This window comes from Sinocyclocheilus grahami, unplaced genomic scaffold (genome assembly GCF_001515645.1).
Source record: "Sinocyclocheilus grahami isolate Dianchi unplaced genomic scaffold, SAMN03320097.WGS_v1.1 scaffold405.1, whole genome shotgun sequence".
Lineage (NCBI taxonomy): Eukaryota > Metazoa > Chordata > Actinopteri > Cypriniformes > Cyprinidae > Sinocyclocheilus > Sinocyclocheilus grahami.
In genome coordinates this window covers 528,600-537,113 of record NW_015505584.1, presented here as the reverse complement: position 1 = coordinate 537,113, position 8,514 = coordinate 528,600, and the positions used below count along the sequence as shown (strand labels likewise).

Here is an 8,514-nt window from a genome sequence, read left to right as displayed (position 1 = left end):
TATATATATATATATATATATATATATATATATATATATATATATATATATATATATATATATATATATATACACACATACAATTTTGCTAAAATTGTATGTTTAATTAAATTAATTCATTTATTATACATAAACATTTCGGTAACACTTTACTTAAAGCCTTTATCTATAATGCATTGAAATGTTTTTTAATGCATTAATTATGCCTTGCATTGTATGACCTCATTGCATCAATGCATTGCATGACCTCATGAATAATTATAACTACAGTTATGACAAATGATAACACTTACCTATTCATTTTTACACCTTTAGAAAGTATAATGCATTCAAACAAATGAAAAACAAACCTTCAAATATTATAATGCATTTTAACTTTGGTTACACTTATTTATGAGAAGTTGTAATGCATTACAATGTACATTACGAATGCCTCTATAATACATTATACATAAAGTTTCACTGAAAAAAAATGGTAACCTGAAAATTGTAACATCTAAGATTTTATGCATGTCAAAAATATTATTTAATATCAATGAATCAACCTAAATATATTAATGTATACCAACAAAACTGCATTTTATGAGTTAAATCAAGTAGAAGTAGCTCTTTAAGTTAACAAACGCAGGTCTGGTATCACTTTGGTAAAGCTTTTATATACAAGGCATTATACAAAAATATTGTAATGCATTAATTATGCCTTGTAATGCACCTTATAATGCATTGTATGCTCTCATGAATAATTATAACCACAGTTATGATCAATTATAATACTTACCTATTCATTGTTACACCTTTTAGAACTATAATGCATTAAAACAAACGAAAACAAACCTTCAAATATTATAATGCATTTTAACTTTGGTTACACTTATTTATGAGAAGTTGTAATGCATTACAATGTACATTACGAATGCCTCTATAATACATTATACATAAAGTTTCACTGAAAAAAAATGGTAACCTGAAAATTGTAACATCTAAGATTTTATCCATGTCAAAAATATTATTTAATATCAATGAATCAACCTAAATATATTAATGTATACCAACAAAACTGCATTTTATGAGTTAAATCAAGTAGAAGTAGCTCTTTAAGTTAACAAACGCAGGTCATCACTTTTTACAAAGTGTTAACTTACTGTGTTCATACTGGTGTAATTATAGATATAAATAGTACTAAATTATACTAATAAGCAAGCTACTTCATATGCAATTATTTCTTGAAAATCTTGTAATTACACATCGTTATACTTATTGATAAAGTAATTAATTATAGCCTACATACATGAATTGAGTATAACATGCAAAGCGCTACCAATAAATCAATCGCAAATAAAATGATACTTCAGGCTTTGTTTGGATACAATTGCCCAGAGGGAACCCAGCACTTGGGTTGTTGGCAGATAATGCCATAACTGCCCACCAACTGTTGCATGTTTTAATGGGACTCGCTGTGTTTCTTATGGTAATTGGGCGGGCTGAGCGCAAAGACAGTGAAATCTCATCCTGAGACTAGATTGGCTCTTCAGAGGGAGATGTCATTTGGCTGAGCTCTGATCTCCTCGATAGCGAGATAGGCACCTGGTTCAAATGGTCTGCCTGTTCCCTAGTCACTCGATCGGCGTGTGAACTCTCTTATTTACAATCAAATGCCCTGATCGGGCAGCACACACTTCAGCATCTCCCGTATCACCCCATACGAGCAACAACACCCTCTTTTAGCTCCCACCACGCGTTTGATCACACCACCTTATTGGTTGGATTTTTTAGATGAAAACCACTGTGGCCAATTTTAAGCGTAGGCTACATTGGGAGTTAGGGGTCAAGAATCTCGTTAAATTTTGCTCGTTCAGTACTAGTGGTCAGAACCTTTTTAAAGGTTTGATTTTAATTTTAGAAGCATTAAATATAGTTACGACATGACGCTCACTTTTTTCTGTCTGCAAGTTCTTCAACAGTACGTAGAAACGCATTTCATAAAAAAAAAAAAAAAAAAAAAATGAAAATACATACACGTGTTCTCTAATGACTAACGATATAGGCTAATTTCTAAATGATAAGTTATGTTGATATATTTGCGGGCCATAAATTGAAAGGTGGTGTAACTGTCCCAAAACAAGAGAGCGAGAGAGAGAGAGAGAGAGAGAGAGAGAGAGAGAGAGAGAGAGAGCAACGTATTATTTAAAATAAAATAAAAACCGGTTAAGCAATTTTGATTTAAGATATATTGATTTTAATATATTTTAATCATTTAATGTGGTATAACCAATATACAGGCAGCCACTTTGTTATCGCTCATGTCAGAGTAAACAAACGCATTACTTTATATAAAAAAAAATCATAATATGTAAAAAAAAATTACCTTGAAAATATAATTTGGAAATAATTATCTGGCCGTATATTATTCAGGCTATTCAAAGTGCAAAGAAAGTTGAGCTAATATAGCCTATTTTAGTGGCTACCTTTTGATTGACGGTTACACCACTTGACAAGTTTAGTCATTAAAATCGAATTTGTTTTAGAACATCGTTTAAACCTTTTTCAACTATGTATGAAACAAGATTTGTCCTTTTTATAATCTCGGACAACTTTGTCATTGACCAATATGCAAATTGCATTACATATCTGTGTTTCTGGCAGCTCTGATTACGAGCATGCGTTTTATGGTGTTTGAAATGAACAAAATCGTGCGCTAAAAATAATATGCATATCTGGAAGTGTCCTATGGTCGCCGTGCTTTTGTTTGCTCCAAACGTGTGTCCTGTCCTTAGAATGCTTCAAGCATTACATTCCGTCACTTACAAGGATCGCTCGAGTAGCTCTTTGAGTCTGAATGCAAGAGAAAAAAAACCCTTTATATTCCAGCGGGGTCTCTGACGAGAGCACAGGGGCCATTCAAAGATTTAGACCCACTAATCACACTTGAGAATTAATTAGACTCATGCAAGATAGGCATGTGGTGACCTAAAATGCGAAGCGTCGATTTTTTTTTTTAGATCTGTATTTGCATCATATAGACATATTTGAGGACTGTGGCTCATTGTAATGTCATGCATATTAAGATTAAAATGAACGGAAAATAAAGAATGCAGTTCTAACAAAACGTCCTTTTCGATTCCTTCTTAATAATCATTTGATTTAAAAGTAAACGGTGGGATCGCTATCAAATTAATTGTATCGGCATTGAAATGTAAAGTTTAAATTCTGTATTTTATTTACTTAACGTTCAAACAATGACACCCTTAAATAATGAGTTCTTGATAAAGGCCTAATTACGAATTCGAATCGAATCTCCAGCCTATTCGATTCAATGGATCGAATGAAAAGCGAAAGTCTTGGGGAGTCCACGGCATGTAGATACCTTTAGGGCAGGAAGAGCCACAGAGAGGTGAACATTTTGAGAAAATTAGTTGTCAACAAGCCCACGCGTTCCATTCAGAAGACACGGGGGTGACCAGAGAAACATAATGGGCCGGCTAGGAGCCCATTCAACGTCCAGACAAACCCTTTCTTCTGAAAGCACACATACGTCTGGTTGATCCAAAACTGAGCTCTGGGAATGTTCCCAAAACATTTTCATTTCCTTGTCCAATCCATGATTTCATCAATCAACTTTAGATCCTCAACAGCTTCAGCTTCTTAGAAATGTCGAAATCAAGGCTAACTTTGTCAACAAAAATAGAGTGCCTGGCGACGAATATGATCTTTTTAAGTAGGATGACCCAGTTGCTTTTAGTGTCATTAATCAACATATATACTATGTACGAGTGAAGCTTGAAATTGGCGGAATGAAGAGAACAATGCTCTGCTGTTTGTGAGGGTCAGTTAATGACAACCTCTTAGCAGCCCCCAAACCTAATGCTGGGAAACCAGCAAAAAAACAAAAATGCTGATTTCACATGCAGAAGATCATCCATGCAAAAAGTGCGTCACATATATTCACCTGATGGCATTTCCTATAGGAAACACAACGAATATGTTATTGTGTTTGATGAGGACTGAATAAAATCTTGAAGAAAGAGAGCTGATGCGCTTCCTTTCCGCTTCCTTGCGGCGCTTTAATTCGCAGCGCGATCCGCATATCGTTTTACATTAAACACAATACGCGTTCCAAATTTTGAAGCTTTATTTTCGCTAAACATTTTTTTCTGAGCTTTGAAAAGCTTTCCAAAGCATTTTAACCAAAAGTAATTGACCTGTTTAAATTAAACGTGTTGCATGTTTATCGCTTTTGCCGCTGCGAACAAAAAGAACAAAACCGCTCTAAATCGTGTAAATGTTTTAAATCCGAACGAACGAAAAGCGCTATTTAGAATTGTATAGCCTATGCGATTTTAATAAGGCACGCATAAATGAGTCAAAATTGGTAGATAATCACTATTTTATTTAATTATATTTTGAACAAACTCTTTCCTCCCATCAGTGTATAAAACCCCCCATCCCCCGTCTCTCGCAGTCTATGCGACTCAGTGGTGCATTAAAAGCGCACTGGATCCGCATTGCTCTGACTGATCTGCTGTATAAACGCAGAGATTGTTCCTCGCGTGGAATGAAATACTCGCACCTCAGTTTTGCATATGGTCAACCTTGTTGCTCCGCATAATGATTCAGGACAGAAACACATGATGGACTGGTGCCATTTGTTGCAGACTGACAGATGTGAGCTGCTTGCATAGATTGATCTGTATTGTCCGATCCGTTAGGAGCAATTAGAAAAGAAAAAAACGCGCATAAACTGTATAATTACAACAGCTCAGAATTGTTGAATTTGAATATTTGTAGAATCTAGTATGAAAGGTGAGCAAGATAATGACAAATCAGAACAACTGTCCAAATACATGTCTCATTGATACATTGATCATATAAACATGTATTTTCTTACTCTAAAGATCTGGCTTGCATTATTCTGCATATGTCTGTTGGATCCAATCCAGGGTTATCAATAAAGAGATGATGGTTTGCATTGATGTTGAGAAAAAAGAACTAATTATCCACGGTTATACTGCTATTAATCACGCGTGCTATCTCAAATTAATAACAAAACAGTTTAAGTCGCCATCAAAATCTTTTTTTTCCCCTTCAGGTTTAATAAATGTAGCAAAGCAGCTGATGAAAAAACAACCACCAGACAATACAAACAAATATATGAACATATAATTGCATGCAAACAATAAAAAGGTGTGTGCACTTTACTAGTATCTTTGTACAGTGTTTTGGGATAAAGAGGGTTTTTTCATAAATATTATTGAGAGAAAGCAAGTCTTACATTTGCAAACAAGAAGGATCTTACTAAAAAAGTAGTTTGCACAACAAAGACTCTGACAAGAAGGAAAAAAGTACTGGCATGCGTGCATATGATGACAAGCAGTTGTCAGAATCTGACTGAATTGGAGTTGAGTGCCAAATTCTTTAACGGGAGCTTGGTTCGAATTATGACAGACTGTATAGTGATATTAAATGAGAGTTTTATTTGAATCCCTTCGATTTCAAAAACGACTGCCAAACAATAGACAAATGTACACGAACGCACAAATCTGTATAGCGTTGTTAAAATGCCTTGATTTAACCTAATCAATTAAATCAACATCAAAGGAAAACATCTGCTTTCACGCTTCATATAAACGCACTTGTTGGATTCCAGAAAATAAATTACATTCATCAAAAGTCGAAGTAGGCAACAACAAAAAAAAACGCTGCTGTGTTTTGTCAGGTTCGGTTCGGACCGGCCGAGGCGCGAGACTGATGTGGTGCTGGCTGACAGTGTGTGGTCTTATTGAGACCCCCATCCCCCTGTGTCCCTGCACCTGCACTGGATCATTCACCCAATGAGAGACATCTCTGACAGTTCTCAATTCAGCCCATCTCACAATGCTCGGGCCCCCTCCATCACTGGCCCCCTCCCGCAAAAACCGCCACAAGAAACAACTGATTACTTTCTCCAAGTAGTTTGCGCCTTTCTCCACCCACTTACTATCAGCGCCAGCAGACAGCAAATTACAAACACAAAGACACATGCGAAGCATGGATGTTTACAGTTAATGTGTTTGATATATGCTCTTTGTAGAATTCAAATAAATAGACGCTATTAATTATTAACGCTGATAATTATTTGCTATTGCTAATATGATAATTATAGGCCTAATAATAATATCATGAAGATTAAGTGATTATTAAATCTTAATAAAATCAATAATTATGATATATTGTACTAATAATAACAACGACGACAACAGCAAATCAATACTATAACCACATTTATTGTTTTTTTTATTACGTGTATAATTATTTGTTATTAGTAGTAGTTCAGAATTGTATTTGAGGTTTATTCTTTGGCTGTTTTAGACAGTCACATATCTGTAATCCTCATTTCAACTAACATTTGCTCATATTATAATGAAATTGGCATTGTCAAGACTTGTTTTGCCGAACCAAATCATTATAAACTACATTTTGAAGGATGCGCTTTGGTGCTCTTTGAGGTCTTCATGGAAGAACACTCCGTAAGTGTTAAAACAAATAGCCCGTGTTACTGTCATCTGGGAAGAAATGCTAAAAAGTTCCGATTTCAGCCATAGATCTAATTGTATTCAGCTTTCTGTGGAAAGGTTCCTCTCCGATGGGTTAAACGAGAGAGTCTGGAGTAAAGTCCTCCAGCGCTTACCACCTGTTGCTCCACAGATATCAACATTTCTTGCGGGTCAGGCCATCCCATATACTACAGTAAAAGTGCTATTCAACAAAAAACACACGACTTTCTAAACACACACAAAAAAGAGTCAGTTCGTAAAATAACCAGGCAATATCACACACGACAGCTAAAGCAACTCTTTCCATGCTGTTATGTTTAAACAGAATTCACCTCGCGTTCCCAAAGGACTTCAAAATGCTTCAAATCAGATTATCAGAATCAGATGATGTGATTATTAATTCGTGTCATTCGATGTCTTATATTATATATTATATCAACATAATCCCAAACACCGCAGCAGTTTAACATTAAACACCCCGTTGTTGTTGTTTTTCTGCCTAAACGCGCAAATATTATTTAACAAAACTGAGTGTATATGTCTCAATAGTCCATGATAAAACGTTTTGTAAATCAGCATTTTTCAGCTGTCACTCTTAAGAAAATGACTAAAAAAGCGGCAGGTTGTGGTTCTTCAATAGCACAATCATTTTGATTGTTAAATAGCCTTTTTTGGATTACACAAGAAGATACTTAAGGTGTAAAGAACCTTAAACCTGAACACAACGAACATTTCAGCAAACGCTTTCTTTAGATACTGAGCTATCAATATAGGCTACTTCAATAAGGAACGCTCTTAGATGCATGTTCAGTCCACTCACATCCAGACTTAAATTCCCACTTTATCAAACAGATTCAGCCATTACAACTAATGCCTCCGCTTGTATAAATAATGGATTCAAGCAGTGCTCCCTGACCCTTTGAGAGTCCGGCAGGGACACGTTTGTCGGAATGAGCCCTCGTCAAATATTCATTTAGCGCTTAATGTGAGCCCTTCTCCCCCGAGACCCGCTGTAATAGATGCCTCCGCGCCCTGGCAAGAAACAGCACTAGCAGCAAAATATTCCAACACACTTCAGCCTTTAAACTCCATACATCCACACAGTTCACCTTCAGCATCTTATCTTCAGCTTGATTTCAAGTAAGCGACACTGGCTGACAAACAGCAGCAGCATGCTCTCTGTGCCCTGCGGCTCTAACTGTGTCAAACGCTAAACCAGTATTTTAATACATTAATGTTAATGTAAACGCAAAGCCTGTGGGCCTGTGAAGCGCATAAGTGATTGGAGAAACGCTTAATAGTTTACTGCTATTTGTTATTCATTCTGCATAACGCCAAATGTAATTTTCAGCGAGTGACAGTGTCATACTGTAAACGTTTTATTATTATTATTTTTAAAAAAAATCAATATGCATCTAATGTATGTTGATGTTTGAGAATATATTTTTAAAATACAATATTACAGAATTATAAGCTATAATGTCATACATATAATATATTTTACAGGTTAAAATATAACGAGGTAAATGTTATTTATTAATGTATAATAAACTATTAGTGCTATTAAGTTACAGAAAATTAAAAAACGCAACTCTAAATTTATAAATGATGAATCTTCAAAAAATAAAAAAAATGAAAAACTTGCGCGCACAAAAAAATAACTGAATGTGCGTTCTAAATTCTTGCACTCATATAAAAATAGCTAGTAAGAAATAAAGTTAAGTGACTACCTTGACGTGCGTCTTCATTTCATTTGGGCCGTTTTATCTCCCCAAGGAGGCAAGAAACTTAAACGCTGTGGGTGTCGCTCACAGTCCTCGTTTCCACTAAAAAAATAGAAACGGTGTTAACTTAATGCTTACTAAATTTAAATAACATCTAACATTTCATTTGTTTGAATCAAAACCCAATAAATACACCGTTATAATTCTGCACATGCAATTGCAATATACTTACTTTAGAAGAGCTGCACCCATGTGTCTGT

The 8,514-nt window shown here is 35.1% G+C and overlaps 1 long non-coding RNA gene across 2 annotated transcripts in view; it reads right to left on the bottom strand.

The window, feature by feature from the left end:
• LOC107550679 (uncharacterized) overlaps positions 1 to 8,514 on the bottom strand; it is a 58,691-nt gene that overhangs the window by 18,461 nt on the left and 31,716 nt on the right. For both annotated transcript variants that reach the window (XR_001604688.1, XR_001604689.1), the window contains exon 3: positions 8,261 to 8,356. This is a non-coding gene — a long non-coding RNA (uncharacterized lncRNA). The remainder of the gene's footprint in view (positions 1 to 8,260; positions 8,357 to 8,514) is intronic.